Genomic DNA, 21745 nt, shown 5'->3' with positions numbered 1-21745 from the left:
AACAATCACTGGTCTCTTTTACATTTGTTGTGACTGATATAAATTATCTCAGATGAAAGTCTTTTCTAGTGCTGGATGCATAATTAGCTCTAAATGTCTCTTGTGATTTTGTCTAATAATTAGTGGCATGACACTTATTTTTTACTGTTTTCATGCAAAATATTTCCTAACAGATATTTTTCTTCAGAAGCTACAATGGTAAAAGTTTATGTTTGCATGCCTGTATTTTCTTGACTGGTCAAAAGTACTACTAAAATTAATTAAAATAGTGATATTGTGGGTAAATGGGGAAAAAAACATAAGAAATTACCTTAGTCTGTTTAGTTTTGCTAACTGAATGTAACTGACATTGGGTTGTGAATAAAGAAAAATGGTTTTGTTATCTCAAGCTTCTGTCCTGTAGAGTTCAAATAGCGTGGATTCCTGCCAGAGCCCCTGTGAAGTGTCACAACAGGGTAGTTGACATCATGTGGAGAGAGTGCCTGTGAGCACTGATCAGATGCTTGCAGCAAGCAGTGAGAGGAGGGGCAGGACTTCCTCTGTAACAGTGCAGCCAGTCCACTTCTCTTACAGGGAAAACTCATTCCCATGAGGAAAACTATAATCTACCCCCTGAGCTCCATGAGCTCCAGCAGCTCAGCAATTACTGTTTTCCAAGACTAAGTATGAGTTTTGTTGGGAATAAACTATACTCAAACCTCTTAGTACTACAAAATAATGTATTTTAATATTATACATATCATATTTAATTGAGTGATCTCCTGATCACTCAAAGTTTTTTGGATATATTTATACTCATTTAATCAAAACTAATGAATTTGAGATAAAGCATCTTTGCTGCCCATTAACCTTGGCTTAAATAGTTACTAACTGGCATTGTACATACCCAGGACTTACTAAAATCTTTTAATATAATGTTCTTATCACATAAAAATAGTAGTATTTCTTTATTGATTTCTCCATAGAAGGACGTCTAGGTTGTTTCTAGGTTCTAGATATTACAAATAAAGCTGCTAGGAACATAGTTGAGCAAGTGTCCTTGTGGAATGATTAAGCATCCTTTGGGTATATGCCCAAGAGTGATAGAGGCAGATCTTGTGGCAGATTGGTTCCCAGTTGTCTGAGGAAACACCACACTGATTTCCAAAGTGGTTATACAAGTTTGCATTTCCACCAGCAACAGAGGAGTGTTCTGCTGGCTCCACATTATCTCCAGCATGAGCTGTCACTTGTGTTTTTGATCTTAGCCATTCTGACAGGTATAAGATGGAATCTCAGAGTCATTTTGATTCGCATTTCCCAATCTCTAAGGACGTTGAACATCTCCTGAATTGTTTCTCAGTCAATTGACATTCTTCTGTTGAGAATCCTCTGTTAGATCTGCACCCTATTTTTAAATTGGATTATTATTAGGTTTGTTGATATCTAATTTCTTGAGTTCTTCATATATTTTGAAAATCAACCCTCTATTGGATGTTGGGTTGGTGAAGATCTTCTCCCATTCTGGAGGCCAAAGTTTTGTCTTAATGACTGTGTGGTGTGTCTTTTGCCTAACAGAAAAATTTCAATTTCATTATGTTTGTCGTAGTTTGGGTTTATTTTGCTATGAAGAGACACCTTGACCATAGCAACTCTTACAAAGGGACACAACAATTAATCGTGCTGGCTTGAGTACAGTTCAGAGGTTCAGTCCATCATGGAAGTGAGCATGGTGGCATGCAGGCAGATGTGGTACTGGAGCTGAGAGAGCTTACATCTTGACTCAGAGGCAACAGGAAATCAACTGACTATCACACTGAGTGAAGCTTGAGAAAAAGACCTAAAAGCCCACACCTACAGTGACACATTTCAAAGAGAAGGTATAGCCCAGATTAAAGGTATGCCCTTTAGCCTCAAGATCTGGATAAAAGGCTTGTGTCATCTGGCTTCCTCCAGCAAGACTATACTTCCTCCAACAAGGCTACACCTCCTAACAGTGCTACTCCCTATGAGCTTATGAGGGCCAAATATGTTCAAACTACCACAAGGTTACATTTATTAATAGTCAATCTTAGTGCCTGTGCTATTGGTGTTCTGTTCAGGAAGTTTTCTCCTGTACCAATGCATTTGAGATAATTTCCCACTTTCTATTCTATTAAGTTCAGTGTATCTGGATTTATGTTGATGTCTTTGATCCACTAGAACTTGAGTTTTGTGCATGGTGATAAATATGTTTTGATTTTTATTCTTCTACATGCCAACATCCAGTTAGACCAACACCATTTGTTAAAGATACTTTCTTTTTTCCATTGTATAGTTTTTGCTTCTTTGTCAAATATATGGTATCCATAGGTGGGTGGGTTTACATCTGGGTCTTTTATTCAATTCCATTGGTCCATATGTCTATTTTATGCCAATACCGTATAGTTTGTATTACTATAGCTCTATAGGAGAGCTTAAAATCAGAGTTGGTGATACCTCTAGAAGTTATTTTATTGTACAGAATTGTTTCAGTTATCCTGGATTTTTAGTTTTTCCATATGAAGTTGAGTATTGTTCTTTCAAGGTCTGTAAAGAATTGTGTTAGGATTTTAATGGGGATTACATTGAGTCTGTAGATTACTTTTGGTAAGATGGCCATTTTTACTGTGTTAAGGATAAGGAAAATGTGGTACATTTACACAGTGAAGTATTACCCACCTGTTAAAAACAAGGACACAAAGAAATGTGAAGGCAAATGGATGGAAGTAGAAAAAAAAATCATGCTGAGTGACATAACCTAGACCAATAAAGACAAACATGATATGTACTCACTTGTAAGTGGATATTAGCTGTAAAATAAAGGATAACTTTGCAACAATCCACAAAACCAGAGATATTAGGTAATGAGGAAAGTACACTGGGGGGACATCCAGATCTCCCTAGGAAGAGGAAATATAAGAGAGTTTGTGAGTGGACTGAGGGCAGGTGGGGATAGGAACCTAAGTGATCAGCTTGGGGTGGAGCACAGAGGGATGAGTGCTAAGGGAGACAGCTGTTGGATATTTTTGGGTCAGCCAGAAGCCTGGTGCATGTGAACCCAGCTTAAACTCCTAGCAATAGTGGATAAGTCACCTGAACTTGCCTTCTTCTGTGACCAAATTAGTGCCTGACCCAATTGTCATCAGAAAAGTATCATCCAGCAACTGATGGAGGCAGATACAGCGACCCACTGCCACCTATTAGGGAGAGTTCAAGAATCCTGCAGAGCAAGAGTATAGGAGTCAGAAGTCAAGGACACCATGGGAAGGCTCACACAATCAACTAACCTGGCCTTATAGGGACTCACAAAGACTGAACCAAAAACCAGGAAGCCTGTATGAAACTTAACTAGGCACTCTGCATATGTGTGACAATTGTGGAGTTTGGTCCTCTTGTGAGAGTCCTAACAGTGTTAACAGGGGCTGTCTCCAACTCTTTTATTGGCTTTTGGAACCCTACTTCTCATACTGAGTCTCCTTGCCCAACCTTAATACATGGGGAAGGACTTAGTCTCATTGAAACTTGATATAGCATGTTTTATTGATACTCATACGAGACCTTCTCTTTCCTGGATGGAGACAGAAGAGGAGACTGGGGAATGGGTTGGGGAAGAGGAAGAGGGACTGGGAGGGGAGGCTTGTGGGAGGCTGTGACCCAGATGTAAAATTAAATAGATGAATAAAAAATAGTAGAATTTTAAGCTACAATAACATCCATCATAGACAATTAGTAGACAGGTCAACAGACCTGCATCATTGGCACAAACCATTTTCTCAGAGCTAAACAACTTAGTGTCATAATCCTAGCCAGTTTTAAGTTATTTTCCAAACTACCAAGAATAATAATAGTCTAATTTGTTCCAGAGATGCTCATATAGAATGCCTGTAGAATGTGAAATTCTATTTATTATTACATGCACATTTTATGATAATTGGAGTATTTCTAACCTCTCATTTATCAAAGAGCTGTTGAAAAAATGCATTAATTAAAATATTTCCAAGACAATTTTTAAAGATATTAAGTATTCAGCAAAGTACACAAAAAGCTGTGAGAGAATATATGTTAATGTTTGGGTTTCATAATATATGTTTGTTTGCATGAAGATTTAGACTTCATAAATCAAACATCATGACCATTTGATAAACAGGAATAAAAGCACTGAGAGAGTGTGGTGGTGTTAAAAAAAAGGGCCCCAGAGGGAGTGGCACTCTTAGAAGGTATGGCTTTTTTGGAGGAACTGTGTCCCTGTAGAGGTGGACTTTGAGGCCTCCTTTGCTCAAGCTATGCTCACTTTCTGTTGCCTGCAGATCAAGATATAGAATCCTCAGCTCCTTGTCCAGCACCATGTCTACCTGCATGTTACCATGTCCTGCCATCACGATAATGGACTAAACCTCTGAAACTTTAAGTCACCCAAGGAAATGTTTTCCTTTATAAAAGTTGCCATAATCATGGTGTCTCCTCACAGCAGTAGGAAAACCTAAGCCAGAGAGGAAAGCTGTGGCAAAATTCCAGTCTCCTGACTTCAAAATGTTCAACCAGGATTAACAAGTCCACAAAGGTTTGTAACAGTTCTGTGATCTATGAATAGTATCAGGATCCCAGCAGTCAATACACCACATAGTTCCAATGACATCCATTCCTCATTTTAAATTCTGCAGTTTCATTTCTTCTATCCCAATCAGTGCCATGATCAGATGCCACATCAGATGGAACATATTGACAGCATGTTGAAAGTTTCCTGTTCTATAACATCTCCTTATTATAAAGATGTGTGGTTAAATGCTGGGACTGTAAATTAGAGCTCACAGAACAAGAGAGGCAAGCACAAGAGCTGTTGAAGAGCTGCAACTACATAACAAGTCACAGTGATTATAGCGAAGTTAATAACCTTCCTATTGAGAAATGTTTGCTGCTTCCAGTGACAGCAGAGGCCTCAGGCAAGACCCTCCAGAGAATCTGTAAAGAGAAGCTATATGTTTCCTCAGGTCTTCCAAAAGATATAGTACCAACCTTGGTGTTAAAGAGTTAGATCAATTGTTTAGCATTGTCGTTAGGTATTCTCTTCTCTCAGGATAGCTCATTTGCCCAGCACCTTCTACTGATGAGTTCCCATATGAAGGCAGAAGTTCATAATGACAGAATGTCCTCCCATCTTCCGTCATGTGTTGATTAACAGTTCTGATTAAAAGAATCTATATTTCTACTGAATAATTTGCTAATGACCCAGTAATATTTTATATTAAAGTTAACTAGGAGTCCTGGTGAAGAGAGCTTATTAGTTCATTGGGGCATTTAATAGATCTAATACTAGGAAGAATTTAAAAATATTAAAAACTGAAATGATTGAAAGACAAGAGGTATCTTATGTTTAAAATTCTACCTTATAGGGACAAGTATTGACATTTTAATCAAACAGGAAGTGTACAAGTGATAGTTTAAAGTCAAATACTTGGTTAATATTTGGAGAAGCAGATGTAGGATTATCCTTTAAGGAAAATGAATGATTTGTGCTAGTGAGTTTATTTGACAACCCCAGTGCAAATGCTCTGCTGGCTTTTACATGTTTTATACTGTTACAGAGAAACGAGTTGATTTCTAAAATTATATAATACAGAAATCAGTATAGTTAAAGGACATGAAGTCATAGCCAATAATAAAATATATAGATTTCATACTTTATTATATATAATAAAATATATACGTGACCCATATCTCACACCTTCACATAATTGACGTGTTGACATGTTGACCCAATTTTAAGCTTTGCAGTGCTGCAGTGTTGTTTGGATGATGATCCTTGTTCAATTTGCAGTTCTCTGAATCACTGTGTGCCTTAGCCTCTCTGCCATGTTCTATGTAGGTCCATATGCATGCTGTTAAGAGTTCCTTTTTAACTTAACCATTTTACTACCTCTCTTAGTTCTCACTTCTTCCTGGAATGCTTTTCCCTCTAAACTGGTAACCATTCATCACAAATAAGATTGGTGATTTACTCATCAACAGACAGCATTTTTAGAGACCTGTCCAGTGTCTCTATAGTGTCACCAGTACTGTACCTGAATGATTGTTACTTAACAGTTTTAGAGATTACTTGTGAGCACAGATATATTAAGCATTCTCAAAAAATATGGTAGACAGCAGTTTTAAGTAATGCATGTACGTTACCCTTTTGAGAACTTCCAAACAATGTAATACTTTTAGCATTCAATAAGCATGAATATATATATATATTCTCCAAGAAACTACCACTATTCTAATCCTTCATTTCCATTCAAATACATATGTCCACAACAGCTATTTTCATAATTTCTCTTTCTTTCTTGACAAACTGGGATGCTGTTCTAATTTCTGTTTCTAGTGTTACCATATGGTTCTTCTTAAACTGGTAAAACTTTTGTGCTTTTTCCATTGTCTGTTGTGGGGGTATCTTAGAAAAAAAAAAGAATTCAAGGATGGAAAGGAAAGCTGAAGCATGCATTTATCCAGAGATCTTACAGCAAAATTAGAGGAAAATATTGGAAATATCCTCTGTTAACAACAATTAACTTCTGATCTTTGTATTTACTGTATTTATAATTGGGTCATGGAATTATTCATGCTTCTAATTTTCCTGTCTGAACTGATTTCTATCATCCAAATATCTCACCTGGCATATATTGCACTTTTGTAACCATTAAATCCACAGCATTCACTATTAAAAAAAAAAAATCTGAAATGGAATGTTTTCATCAAGATTGATGCTTTGAATTTTGAGAATGTGAATTACATTGCTATTGTAGCTCTGAAAATAATTGTGTATTTTTTACCTTTCATTTCTACTTGACAAAAACAAGAACATTACAATATCAGAAAAAAATCCTCTCAAAATAAGAAGTATTTTCCTCCAGTTCTATTATCTGCTCTGTCTCTTCATAAGTGTCTTTTCTATTTCCCCTGTTTTGGGAGAGTTTCTACTCTCACCTAGTCTCTTATACCAAACCTAACCACTGTGATTATACAGACTGTGACATGTCTTTCAAAAGCTTAAATGCTTACATCCACATATAGAAGAATGTATACTATTTTGTCTTTGGGGCTCTAGATTATCTCTGGATAATTTTTTTTTTCTGGCTCCATTCATTTACCTCTTAATTTCAGATTTAGTTTGCTTCTTTGTTTTAACAGCTGAATAATATTCCAATGTGTAAATGTACAATATGTGCATTGTCAGCTAATCTGTTGAAGGACATCTACGTGGTTCCCAGTTTCTGGCTACTGTGGATAGAACAATAATGTAGATGGACTAACAAGTGTCTCTATGGGAGGATGTAGAATATGTTTGGTATATGCCCATGAATGCTCTAGCGCGATCTTGAGGTAGATTGATTTCCAAATTCTTGAGCAAAGTAGTCAAAAGAATATACTAAGCTAGAAATATTTAAATAGCAATGCAGGTCTAGATGGAGAAACTGAGGCTGTATGGATAAGAGAAAAAAAACCTTAGCTGTAAGGAAAACATACAAAAGCCTGCTAAACTATAAAATAATAAAGATATGCATGTTTTCCTGGACATTTGTATGCATGCCACCTTTGTGCCAGGTTTTTGTCAGTGTCAGAAGAGGACATTAGTTCCTCAGAAACTTGGGTTACAGACATATGCGAACTGCCTTGTGTTGCTAGTAAGACAAACGGTAGTCCTCTGCAAGTGCTCATAAACGCTGAGCAATCTCTGTAGTCTCCTTTATTTAATCCGTCTTTAAAACTTTGAAAATAGAGGAACCATGCAGAAAGGATAAAGTCTCTCGACAGAGCCATAGTTCTTAATCAAAATCTAAAATGCCAAGTGTGGAATTTCTCCCTAGGAGTTACTGGCCTAGGAGCTTACAGAGCCTTCACACCCGGCTGCCTAATAATAATAATAATAATAATAATAATAATAATAATAATAATAATAATAATTTATACTTTGCTATTTTCTTGGTCACACCATCAAAACTAGAAGATAAACCTTACTGCTGAAGATGCCACATGTTTAGGATACAGCACATAGATAACAAAAATGTAGCTTATCTGGAAGCCTCCACTCCAGTAGCCAGCATTTGTAATACCAGAAGTTTTAGATAGACTTCTTGAGGAAACAGGCATTAGTGATATTATCCAACTCTGTTTTCTGAGCACCAGAATACCAACCTTACACATAGTAAGATCTTACTGGTCCAGTAGTGGCAAACTTGTTTAGAAGGTATCCAACTATTTTCAGATTTGATTTGAGGACTTCGTAACTGGATGAAATGTGTATCTGATAATCTGATGTACAAATTTTTTGATGGAAATAGTATAGGCCCTGGGGAGGATTACTATTTTATTAAGATAAATAGATAGTTAATCTGATCTTTTTTGTTTTGTTTTGTTTTTTCAAGACAGGATTTCTCTGTATAGTTTTGGTGCCTGTCCTGGATCTCGCTCTGTAGACCAGACTGGCCTCGAACTAACAGAGATTTGCCCGGCTCTGCCTCCTGAGTGCTGGGATTAAAGTGTGTGCCACTGCCCAGCCTCACTTTTTTTTCAGGCTAATGAACTTATTTACTTTTTATCTCCATGGCAGTTTCAACTTTCTCCTCTCCCCCCACTCCTTCCCCATCTCCCCTAAGTCCCTCCCCATCAATCCACTCCTTTGTTTCTGTTCAGAAAGAGGAAGGCTTTCCATGGGTATCAGCAAAGCATGGCATATCAAGTTGTGGTAAAACTAAATACCTCGCCTTGGCTGGACAAGGCAATCCTGAGGAAATTGCTTTTTAAAACAAACATTTATGTTTGTACACTTAGATGCTATATGTTTTGGCCACAGAAACTTCTTTTGCAGTTGACAGTGATTAATACAGAGACTCACAAATGTTCAAAGTGCTGTGAATAACTTGTCTGCTCAGTCTTGACCAGTAAATGTATAAACCACCATGCAAGAACCAGAGAACATCTGGAAAAAGAGCAGAAAGACAGTAAGGGCTGAGTAATGGGGGGGGGGGGGGTACCATGATGCTGTGTCCTAAATATGATATTACCAATATAATCATGAACACATAGAAATTATAACTACCTGAAAATTGCCTTATCCAAACTAAGACATGAAAGTCAGAGGTGAGAAGAAAGTGAGAAAGGTTTGTAGGAGGTGCTGGGTAATAAAAGAGAGGGTAACAGATGGGATATTTTTACAAAACAGGGCATACAGGTATGGAATTGTCAAGGTCAAATTTTAAAATTACTTTAAAGAATTATTTCATCATATTGTTTTATTTTATCTATTAAACTCTCTCTCTCTCTCTCTCTCTCTCTCTCTCTCTGTATATATATATATATATATATATATATATATATATATATATATATATATATATTCATTCCTTTCCTCCTGAGGGTATCTATTTGAGAAATAGGGAGTTATCTTATTGGTAAATTTTATTGACCAGTACCTACCAGCTCAGCATAGACATTCTTGTTACTATACCCTGCATTTTCTTTATGCTTTGTGTCTAGGAAGTAAGTTGCAATAGCTAATCTTAGATGTCAATATGACACATTTGGGGAAAGGGACCCTGAACTACAGCCTTGCATCTATCCTATTAGCCAGAGAACACATCTGTGAGGCATTTCATCCAGTTCAGAGGTCCTCAAAGAAAATCTGAAAACAGATATTTAATCAAGTTGCTTTTTAAAACATTTATATTTCTACCTACACTAGGATGCTGTCTGTCTTGACCACAGAAACTTTCTTTTTCAGTTGGCAATCATTAATACAGAGAGCAGCTGAAGCTTGGGAGTGTGTGACAGGGATTGGATCTCCCTGGAGAGATAGATTTAAGAGGAGTCAAGTGGTGAAGGTGGAGCCACAGCTGCAATAGAAAGTACAGAATTAAAGGGGTTATGGCTAGAAGCTGAGGATTGGCACCATGTAGCATGGTTGGACTCCACAAAGAAGAGAACAGGAAGGCATTGATGAAGGTTTAGTCTCAATCACAGCAGACTAGAGATGTCAGGACAGTGAAACGACCAAACAAAGGAAATCATCAAGAGTAAATGGATTATGCCTACAAGTTTTGCACATATTGTAAATCGCAGAGCTGTCGAAGTGTGATTTCCTAATTCCTTTGGATCCCAGAATATCATTAGTGAGTTCCAAACGCTCAGTATTGAGTTTAAACTGTTGGATTTTTTGTTTGGCTTTGAGTAGATTTTAACTGTGCCGTGATTCTTCCTTCTTGAAATAAGAAACCTTTTAATATATATATATTATGTGATCCCACAGTTAACATAATTTTGAATTTTAAAGAGAATTTTGACTTATAAAGTTTTGTATGTTTGTAAAGATTATAGCGCCTTTAAAGTTGTACTGTTTTATGGTATGATTATGAGATCTTGGAGACAAACAATAAAGGCAAGTTTATTGTTTAACAGTGATTTATTTGTTTTTCAAGTTTATAGGAATAGACTTTTGATAGCTAATCTTATCAATTTAACTGATATAGGTAGAGTGAACCTCAATTGAAGAATTCATTCCAAAATTGGCCTATGGCCATGTTTACAATACATTTTTCTTGATTAATGGTTGATACAAGAAGGTCCTACCCGTTGTTGGCAGTGAGATCCCTGAGCAGATGAGCTAAAATAAAAAAAAGACTATGAATTGTATGCTATTTTTAGTATAAAAAACGATAGCTAAGTAATCCCAGGGAAACAAGCCAGGAAGTAACATTCCCACCAAGATCTCTGCTTCAGTTCATGCATTCAGGTTCCCTTCTTGTGCTTTTGCCTTGACTTCCTTCAATGATGGACTTATAAGCCAAAACAATCCTTTACTACCTAAGCTGCTTTTGTTCATGGTATTTATCATAACAACAGAAGCCAAACTAAGACAAATTTCCCAGTAGACAAAACTGATTCTTCAAATAGGTTATTGTACAATATTGCCTTGGAGTAAGTAGCCATATGAACAATTAAGTCTCTCTGTCAGTTGTGTCCTTACTGTGTTCTACAAAAGTAATATTAAATACTAATTCTCCCATATTTTTGTAGCAGATTTTTATGAAGTATAAAGTTCTTTCCTGTGTCATGGAACTTAATGGTCCTATTATACATAGGAGAGCATCTTCATTATTTAACAAGAGGGCTATATGCACATACCTATGTGTGCTGCATGGATCAATAGGAAATAATTTAGAGAAACCTGGGAAGATCTTAAATCAATTCTACAGAAATTTATCCCTTTAAAAACACACTATGCTCTTAAGAGGATTCAGTTTAAAGAAGTAGCCTATACCATTCTTCAATGAATCACTATAGTCTGAAGCAGCAATAAAGCAAACCGAATTATCTTAATTAAAAAGCTAACTAGAAAAAGTATCCATCACCCACTTTTAGATCTTATTGTCAACAAATGAGAAACCATTTATCTGATTACTCTTTGAATAAGACTGTAAGGCAATTTTCAAAAGAAAAATCTTCCTAGAAGGAAAAGCAATTATCAATAAAATAATTTAATTTTTTATTTTTAATTTCTAGTTCTAACAGAAATTAAAATCTTACTATGAGCATAATGGGATAAAACATACTTATTCAGCATAATGAACAAAACATCAAGAGACACCCTTGCTTTGTGTTTCTGTTCTGTACTAAAAATAGTATACAATTCATAGTCTTTCCTTCTGGGGTTTTTGTCAGTTATCCAGGTGGTGAACAGCAATACATTTTGTGTTGGCTACAATTCCCTTGAATATTTCATGCTATTTACTATTTGTGTTTTGTTTTAAAAAAGAGATCAAAACATTCGAGTGTTAAGATGATGCAGGTGGAGGATTTATAAGAAGATGATTAATATAGGAAGATTTATGAGCATTCTGGGCTTTGCCATTCTTTGTGTTTTTGTCCTAGTCCTGAGAAATCTTTAGTAGTTTGAACAAAATAACACAGAAAACATGAAAATATGCTGTATTGATGAATCATAATACTCCAAAGAAAGTGATTTGTAAGAAAGATAACTCTGGTGAAATGCTCTCTCCATAGCTGCATATTTATTTCTATTTTTGGTAGAAAACTTAACCTCTTGTGTCCTGTGATTTTCTTAAGAGGTCTTGCAACACTTAAATTTTGTTCAGTGAGTCTGAGAAACAGAATTTCTCCCCACAATCTTCCATGTCAGCTGTAAGCTAGTTTTTTTTTCCTCTGCTGCACATTTTGTTTCCATTACCCACCCCAAGGTAGAGAAAATGATATGGTTCTTGGTATGCGTATTCTATTCTGAAGGAAGAAATAAAGGATCAAACAACAACAAAAACAAGAACTAAACAAATAAATGAGAGAAAGTGGGGCATTAGAAGTCCCAAAGCACTTCAGATGTGTCATATCCTGTGGCTACTCTCATTTCCTTAGTTACTTGAAAACAATTTCATTAGATGACACAAAAATGGATGATCACCCTTGAGAGAATTTCTTAAAACACTTAGGATAAGATAACTCACACACTAGTTACAAATATGGACAATGTCTTTAACAAGCTAATTATGCATATTTCCTCCTAAGGATGGTACCCTTAAAGTTTTCATCCTACCCACAGATTTTTACAGTGATGGAAAAGGTTGGCTGTATTCTGTTCTTCATTTTCAAAAAGAGTGGAGTGAAGGATCCTGCCAGTAAATGACCAAAAAAGACCCCCAAACCCCTCAAACTCCTTATTTCTATGGACATTCCTTCTCTACTCTGAGGATTGGAACTGTTCTTCGATGATAATGCAGCAGAGCTTTCTGGGAGCTCAATAATCTTATCTTTCTTAGGGATTTTGGGCTTCCCCTGGCCAATGCTTCCTGTTTCATAAAGTTAATTGACCTCATCTGGAAAGAGAAACAATCCTTATATTGTCCTATATTCATTGAACATGACTAAATGCTTCTGAATTCTTGAATAGTCACACAATTTTAACTAAAATTTGATTAAAGATTTTTAATGCAATTTAGAAATTAATTTGGCTATTATTTTCAGTGAGGTCATTCACATGTATTAAGAATTTGAGCTCCTTTTGACTTTTTTTTAGTTGTACCACTTTCTTACTATAACTATAAATAAAATATAGGGTATATTCTGATTTTACAATTGTACAGCCTGGTATAGTCTTTCTTGGATGAATTTTGTAAAGCAAAAGTATTTGCTTATTTACTTACTTATTTTGTGGTACACATACGGCACAAAGCACATGTGGAAGTTGGAGTGCAGTCAGACCATTTCATTGGGATTGCCATCTCCCCAACAATGGCACAGAGGCTTATCATTAATTATAAATGATGGGTCAATAACTTCGGCTTGTTTCACAAGCTCTTACAACTTAAATTAACCCATTTTTATCAATCTACTTTTTGTCTTGAGGCTTTATTTCTTTTACTCTGTACTGCACGTGCTTGTTCCTCCCTGTCTGGCTCGCGACTCTCTTTTCTTCTTTCCAGAGGTCTCTCTGTCCCCAGAAGTCCTGCCTAATATCTTTTCCTGCCTAGCTATTGGCCATTTAGCTCTTTATTAAACCAATCAGAAAGCACTTTGTCAAAGACACAGTTTCACAATTTACAAAAAGATTGTAATGTATGTATGATATCTTGATCGCATTCTGACAATACAGTTTGCTTTGAATCAGAGGACAGAGCTAGGTACTAGTTGTCCAAACTTAACCGTCAACATTTTGGAGGACTGATGACAGAGAGACAGGAAGTAGTGGGGCAGGACTTAGAGAAGGTCTTAGCCCTTTTGGATGGAGGAACTACAGAAATAAGAAGTCACTGGTTGCTTCTCCACACTTCTCTGATCTTTCAGATTCTTACCCTGACATCTGAATCCCAAGTTTTTGCTAATAAAGAATAATTAGATAAACACAACATCAGAGGAAAATTTGTTTGAGTCATATTTATCCTTCTATTACGTGTGTGTATAGTATCAAGTTTTGCTCATGGAGACTTCTCACCAAGTGCCTTTATCTGCTGAACCATCTTGTGAGCTCCAGACTTATTTCCCATAGTTGGTAGTGTAATCCAGAATCATTTAAACTCTCTTTCATACAGGAGTGAATAATTTTTTTCTTTTATCAGTAAGTAATGAACAATAGCTGTGATTTTTAATCTTGCCAATTCTGGCATGAATGGCCATTTGTTTTCTTTCAGTTCTGCCTGACAGACAATTTAATTTTTCTAAGCCTATTTTCTTCTCTTAATCCCTTACACTCTTAGCTATGGCACTAAAATTGTATCACTAATACTTTATAGTCCCTTTTTTCATTTTCTTATTTAGAACATGGTCTCACCTTTAAATATTTTTTCAACTATTAAATACATTTTTAAAAATACTAAGTTATTCACAAAAAGCTTTGCAATTGCAAACTCCAATACTATTCTGGTTATTACATATATTTTTAAAATATTTGTTTCTAAGGTATTTAACCTGTCCATACCAGTTGTTTCAAGAACAAATAAAATAAAATAATATAATATCAATAATGGTAGTGTGCTTCCAAGTAAATCTATGAATGCTTTGTCAGTGGTGATTGTTGAAGTAGCTACACACACACACACACACACACACACACACACACACACACACACACACCTTCATTAGGCAAATTCAATGTCATATCAGGAAATATGTATTTACTTAGTCATTCTTTAGTGTGCCTTCTAGGGTGAAGGTAATGAGAATCATTTCACATGCTGTTTACGAAGACTTTGAGATTCATACTTCTCTGAAAATTGCTAAATAATTACTATCAACCTTTCATTTTTATCATGAGCATTCGATTTAACAGCCATATTAAACTTTCTCCTCGATATTTATCAAAGATTGACATATTTAACTTGTAATCAGTATCCCTATCCTCAAGTATACTTTAGTAGTCATTCTATATGAAGCCAACACATCAGTCAAAGTTAAATATTATAATATTATACAGCAAGCTTTCCCACTTACTATCCAAATGTGGATCCTTATTGTGCACATCTACTGATCCAGATGTCAAGTTGGTCCTCAGTGTCTGCATTTTCAGACTAATACCTCTCCTACCTGATATAAACAGTTATAGTATTCTTCTCTAGTACAAAATTTTGTGTACACACACACACACACACACACACACACACACACACACACACACTTGGCCTATGTCAATTATAGAAAAACTGTAAAAAAATAAAATAAAAGAACTTAATTATCTTAGAGGTCCATTTGAAATGTGATTTAACCATGTCAGTATCAAAACTGCAAAGCTTACATGGACTTAAGGATATCACTGATTCTGGCTGTTGTGTGGTTTAATTATATTTCTACACTGAATGTTTTAACATAACAAATGGAGTACTAATAATAACTTAGAATTGTTTTCAGTTGATGTCCCTTGTTTCATAACACTTGGTCAGAATTACAGAATGTCACTCTTTAATAATTAGTCCATTGAAAAGCAGTGTCTACATCTTTAACAGGGGGAACAGGAGTTGGTATGTAAAAGGAAAGATATTTTTTAATAAAAAAATATAAAAAAGATAACCCTTTCCTATTTCCTATTTTTTTCTATTCTGATGAAAGACTTTTATCATGGCTATATGGTACAATAAAAGTGTTTCTTCCTTACCTATGAAGTCATCAATTCCTCTACTGGTCTGATCATGTATGATAGAGAAACAAAAGTAATCAATATTATTAGTCACAGAAGACATGTTACTGAAGTTATTCCTATTTTTATTATAGTAGTTGATATCTGATACTTCTTTTTATTTACTTTTAATATCCAATACTTCTTTTTATTTACTTAAGTATTTTCCATTTAAACTGACATAAGACTCTAGACATTTGTGGGGTACCATATGGAAGTTTACTATAGGTGTAGTTACATGATGCACTAATTTAGGTAAACATATGTATCAAATATTTATCATCAAAAAACTTTATTCTCACTGTAAAATAAAAAAGGATTTAATTTCATATGTATTTCCTGTAAAAATGACTCCATTTGTTGATCTAATGTGATAATAAATTATAAGGTATGAGTACCTAACTTTCTTTGTCAGACATTCAGAAATAGAGTGGGAACTGATATAGCACTTATCTGATGACACTCTGTCAACCGCCACAGTATCAGTAAGCTACTTTCATTACAAATTTCTAACAAAATGCAGTTAAAATGAAATTTGCAAAGAGCTTCTGTGTATCATAATAAACACAGCTAATAGTGATATTAGAATATTTTGTTTTACAATTTAAATAAAACGAATTAGTATGTGTGCCAATGAGTATCATATTGTAGATCAAGCATCTCCCCATGTGACTAGGACTCTAGATAGTTATGCACCCTTCATGTTCTGACATTACCAAACCTTTTAGTTGTTTCAGCTGTTTAATACCAAAAACATAAAAACATAAAAACACTGTGCATGATTTTTATTTTCACTTGGTGATCTTCAACTTTTATCTTGTAGTATGCATATTCACATTTGATACTGGATAAAATGTTAAATATTATTTTATCAGGGCCTTCTCTTTGACAAGTATTATTCACACAAAATATAGGAGAGATTGATACTTAATACATTTTTTTTTTAAAATCTGACAATTTCACACATTTATTCACTATATTCTTGTTATAACCACCACCACTCACCTCCTCACACTCTCTCTGTGATTAACACATCTCCTACTTTCATGGCCTCTGGTTTGCTTTTAACCTCATTGAGATCTGAACAGTGCTTCCCATATGCAAATCACCATGGACCCATCTGCATGGGCTACCAACCAATGAACAAACCACCAAGGAAGTGTGACAGCCTCCACTCAACAGCTGTTAGCTGCCAGTAGCTCCTCAGCTAGAGCTAGAACATCAGGATCCCACCATTCTCAATGTTAGCATTTTTAATTGTCTTGATCTTGCACAAATTTTGTTTAGGTAACTACAGATTCTTTGAGCTCATGTGTCCTACCATATCACACCTAGATGCCGGAATTCCATAGTGTTCTTCCCTATGCTCTAGCTGTCATACCCTTTCTTGCTCCTTTTCTGGGATGTTTCCTGAGCCTTGGAAAGAGGGTAGGTAGACATAGATGCCCCTTATGCAGCTGAGAATTCAGTCACTTATTCTCAACATTGTAAGCAGTTATGTGTCTCTGCATTAATATATACCTTATGCAGTAAGAAGTGACCAAGTGTGAGAGCAGCACAAATCTCTAGACACAAATGTAAGTATTTAGAAGGCAGTCTGACATGATCATTTATAAAAGCAATATCAGCATATTCACTCCTAAGAACTATGACTTTCCAAGCCATGAGTTTTGCCAATAATTCTAACCTCTAGACCAGTTCTTAACAACAATTCAAAAAATAAAAATAAACAGTTAGCTACTGCTGTGGGATATCTTTCTGTATGCTGTGAATATATGTTACTTCCATTGGCTAATAAATAAAGCTGCATTTGCCTATGGCAGGGCAGGATGAAACCAGGTGGGGATATCCAAGAAAATTAATGAGAGGGGAAAGGAGAGTGGGGGAAATGCCAGCCCGATGCCCAGAGATAGGTAATGCCATGGCCATGTGGAAACATATAGATTAATATAAATGGATTGAGTTAAGTTATAAGAGCTAGCTAGCAAGAAGCCTGACCCATAGGCCATACAGTTTGTACGTAATATAAGCCTCTGTGTGTTTACTTGGGACTAAGCAGCTGTGGGATGTGGGTGGGAGAGATTTGTCATGACCACAGGGCAGGATAGGACCACAGAAACCTCTGATTACAAGCTACCACATAAATAATCGTTCCCTTATTACATCTGTAGAAACATCTTAAGTGGTAGGTCTGTGCTTCAGCAAGCAAGGGTATAGTGATGGATAAGAACATTGATGTCTTTTCTCCTACAGCAGACCGCATAGCACTTTCCAGCAGTACTATGAAAACTGGCCTTTATGGAGGGAGCCAGTTAATGACAGATTTCTCCATTCTGAAACCAAAGCATATGATATCATTAGCAATATCATCTTACCGTCTAAGTGTGTTGGGCAGTCAAAAGCAATGACAATAGCCTGTATTGTTTTGTGTGTCTCTGGGGACTCCCTAATGCATAACTGAATTCTGTATTTATTTGTCTTCTTGGATCTTCACACTTTCTTATTGCTACAGAAGTCTTCCATGCAGTTTCATAATTGGAACTTACTTTCTATTTTAAATTTATAAAATGTAAATAGTAAAAGGACAGGATAAATTTCCATATTATAATTTTTATAGGTAGGCTGCCATTTTTGTTCATTAGTCACAGTGTTGTATGTCTTGAAGAAGCTAACCTTGTAGACTAAATAACTGCACATCAATGAAAAGTGCAGATTGTGGATTGGCATGTTTGCTTAGTGGGTGATGGGGCTTGCTGCCAAGCCTTATGAACAGGTTTTCATCTCAGAAATGCACATAGCAGAAAGAGATAACAAACTTCTGTAATTTGTCTTTGGACCTCCACCAGCATGCCATGACACTTGTGCATATCAATACACACAACTAATAATTAGTTGATTAAAAATATAATAAATGCTTTAAAGAATAGAGCATTGCAATCATGACATAATAATTTTGTGATAATAATAATTCACTTGAATTTAAAACAAAACACAAATATTAATATAAGTTTTATTTCTTCTATTTTAGTATTTAAGGCTCATATTACTGGTTGTTCCTCAGAAAGAAAACCAAAAGGATTTACAAATACACTGTAGAAATTTACTGCAGGAATTAACTCACATGACTATGGAGGGTGAGAAATCCTAGGATACATTAACTCAAAACTGGAAAATGATCACAGTTGTTGATATAATTCTTAGTCTAAAATCACTTACTAAACTATGATTTCAAAAACAAAAAGAAAAAAAGCAATGCATGTTATATGTATGTGTGCATGCACACATATTTTGGTATTTTGCTAAATGTAACCTACTTCACTCAAATTTACATTTAAGATTTGTTTTCTGTGTTTCAGGAGCCAGTTGCATTTGCACAACCCTCACAGCCCTCAAGGAATAAGGAACTCAATGAATACAGAGTCATGGACAACCCAATGGTAGCTCTGATGAAGAGGAGATGGGTAATACTGTTTTCAATAGCAAACATTTAATGGTAATAATAATAAGTAGAATTTGGTTCCAGTATACTTAATCAAATATTTGTTTTGCAATTTCACTGTGCATATTTGTATAGTTAAATATTTTTGAAATATGTATTTAGCCACAAAATCAGTAACACTAGTACAGTGGCTTTGAACATAGAGAGAAAGAAATGAATGACCAGGGACACAAAAGGGATACTCAAGTCTCTGGTAATTTGTACCAGTTGATATTGTAAGTGATTAAATGGGTGATATGAGTGCATTTTCTTTGTAAAAGTAGAATGAGTAAGATTAAAATTTATAATATTTAGTATTTATAGTACAACTATAATATTTATCTGAAAAATAGTTAAGCAGTCATTTAAGTAGGAAAAATAGTACATTAATTTATCTAACCTTATAAAGCAACATGGTTATTCTACAAAAGAAAATTGTGGGAAATGAACAAACAGTACACAATAGATGACCTTGTTTATTTGTTTTGTTGTTGTCTCAAGTATAACTTTCAACACTTTTAATTACCCTGATGACCATAAATAGAATTAGGGTTTAACAAATCCCCAAGAAAAAAAAATGACTATTCTTCCAATATGAGAACGTTATACACTGCAAATGTTAAAATACCTGTTGGTAGCAAATAAAATAATCTCTTTTGGCAGAGTCTGAAGCTCCTTCTTTGTGAAAGCTATGGAGGTCAACATACATTTGAAGATGTCAGGCAAATACAGGTAGGATAGAAAACTTGCTTAGTCAGATTTATTGATGTGATGCACTTGAATAGAAATGAGCATGTAAAACGTGGTTTCAATCACCTGGGATTTTATTGAAAAGTCTAATTGATACCAAGCCAAAGTCATTGCTTTGTGCATTGATGTTAAAGGTAAAATCTCCTTGGCTTATGGTAAGGAATGGGTTCACAGAATATAACATGTAGGAGAATGATAAAAAAGGACTTTTCAAGAGAGGACAATATGCCAAAAGATTATGAATTGCCATATTGCAATAATTTTTAATGGATCTAGACATGAATGTCAGTAACAAGAAGGACAGAGAAAAACTGAAGACACTTTCACATTAAAATCATATGAGAAGTACAGCAGAATTGAATCCAGGTTTTTGATTTCTCATTTTTTTAAGATCTGACAGAGTAAGGTCCTGAGTGCATTACTCCAAGACCCATATGAAAGCTGGACACACAGCACCACTGCCTGCAAAACCAGCATACTTAAGAGAAAGTAGGAGACAGAATCAAGAGAATCTTGATATCTGGAGAGCCATCAGACGGCCCTACATTGTTGAAAACAATAAAAAGATAGTCTCAAACAAGGCAGAAGATGAAGATCAACAAGATTTTTCTCCAATTCTGACATGTGCTCTATGTCACAAATGCATGTGGTGTGTGTGTGTGTGTGTGTGTGTGTGTGTGTGTGTGTGTGTGTGTGTGTGTATGTTGGTATGTGTGTGTGTATGTGGGGGGGTGTATTGGTATGTTTGTGTGTAGGTGTGTGAATGTGTCTGTGTGCACGTGTGTGTGTGTGTGTACATACACACATGTCATAAACATTCACAAAGAAATGATAATAAGAATATTGCAATAAAAGCCCTTCATGGTTGTCCTAGATAAACTGTTAGAATTTTATTATGTATGGTACATTAAGTAAAATTATTTTGTTATTAGTAAATAACCAGAGTTGGAAAATTTCATCCTGATTGCATCAGAGAATGTTTATATTCCTATAAATATATGAATAACTATGACTTTATCTCATATCTGGAACTTAATATCAACTCAGTGAGACTCACAGTGCAGAGCCTGCCTAGTGGTCTATTCTTAGACATATCCACACTTGAGTTTCCTTTGCCCACTCAAATATTACTGTGTCCATTTTGCAGTCATATTATAATAGCACATGACTTAAATACTATCATATGCTACTTGTTAGATACCTGTGTTTTATAAGAACTTTGAATCTTGAAAGGCTTAAACATCATGCACTCCAAGGAAAGCAAGTCAGAAATTCAATTATTATTTCATCCTCCCATTACAGATACATATATATTTTTATTTAAAATATTTTAGAAGAATATGTTATTCATTTTTCCTCAGTTTGAACAATCATGAGGATTTACCAGGATCAACAATGTATATGCACACAGTGCTTGTTTTTTTTTTTTAAGGTAGCCTTTAATACAGAACTATGAAATAAAATGAATGCAGACAAGAATTGGAAATCTAAACCCACCTTCTCACAGCTCTAAAACCCTGCTCACTTGGACTGAGTCTATATTTCAGATTCTAAGATCATGCCAGCAATATACTCTATGGAAGATTTTCAAGTTAGTACTCAATGTGAAGCCCTTAAAAGTCCCTGTATCCAATAGTCAATGCATGCTTATCAACTTGCAAAGTTAGTTGCAAGCCATTAATTAGTTTTGCGTAATATCATTTATTCAGTCAGTCATTTTATATGTATATATCCTGCAGGCATAAGACAAACCTCAGTGTTTAATTTTATTCCCCTTCCCTTGCTCTTTTCTGTGGTTACCATTGTTAATATAGTACTGCATCCAATTTTTAAATATATGTGTTATTATGTCTTTATAATCTGTCTTC

The sequence above is a fragment of the Peromyscus californicus genome, unplaced genomic scaffold, assembly GCF_007827085.1.
Source record: "Peromyscus californicus insignis strain IS unplaced genomic scaffold, ASM782708v3 Scaffold_16__1_contigs__length_79575227, whole genome shotgun sequence".
Taxonomy (NCBI): domain Eukaryota; kingdom Metazoa; phylum Chordata; class Mammalia; order Rodentia; family Cricetidae; genus Peromyscus; species Peromyscus californicus.
This window is presented reverse-complemented; position numbering follows the sequence as displayed.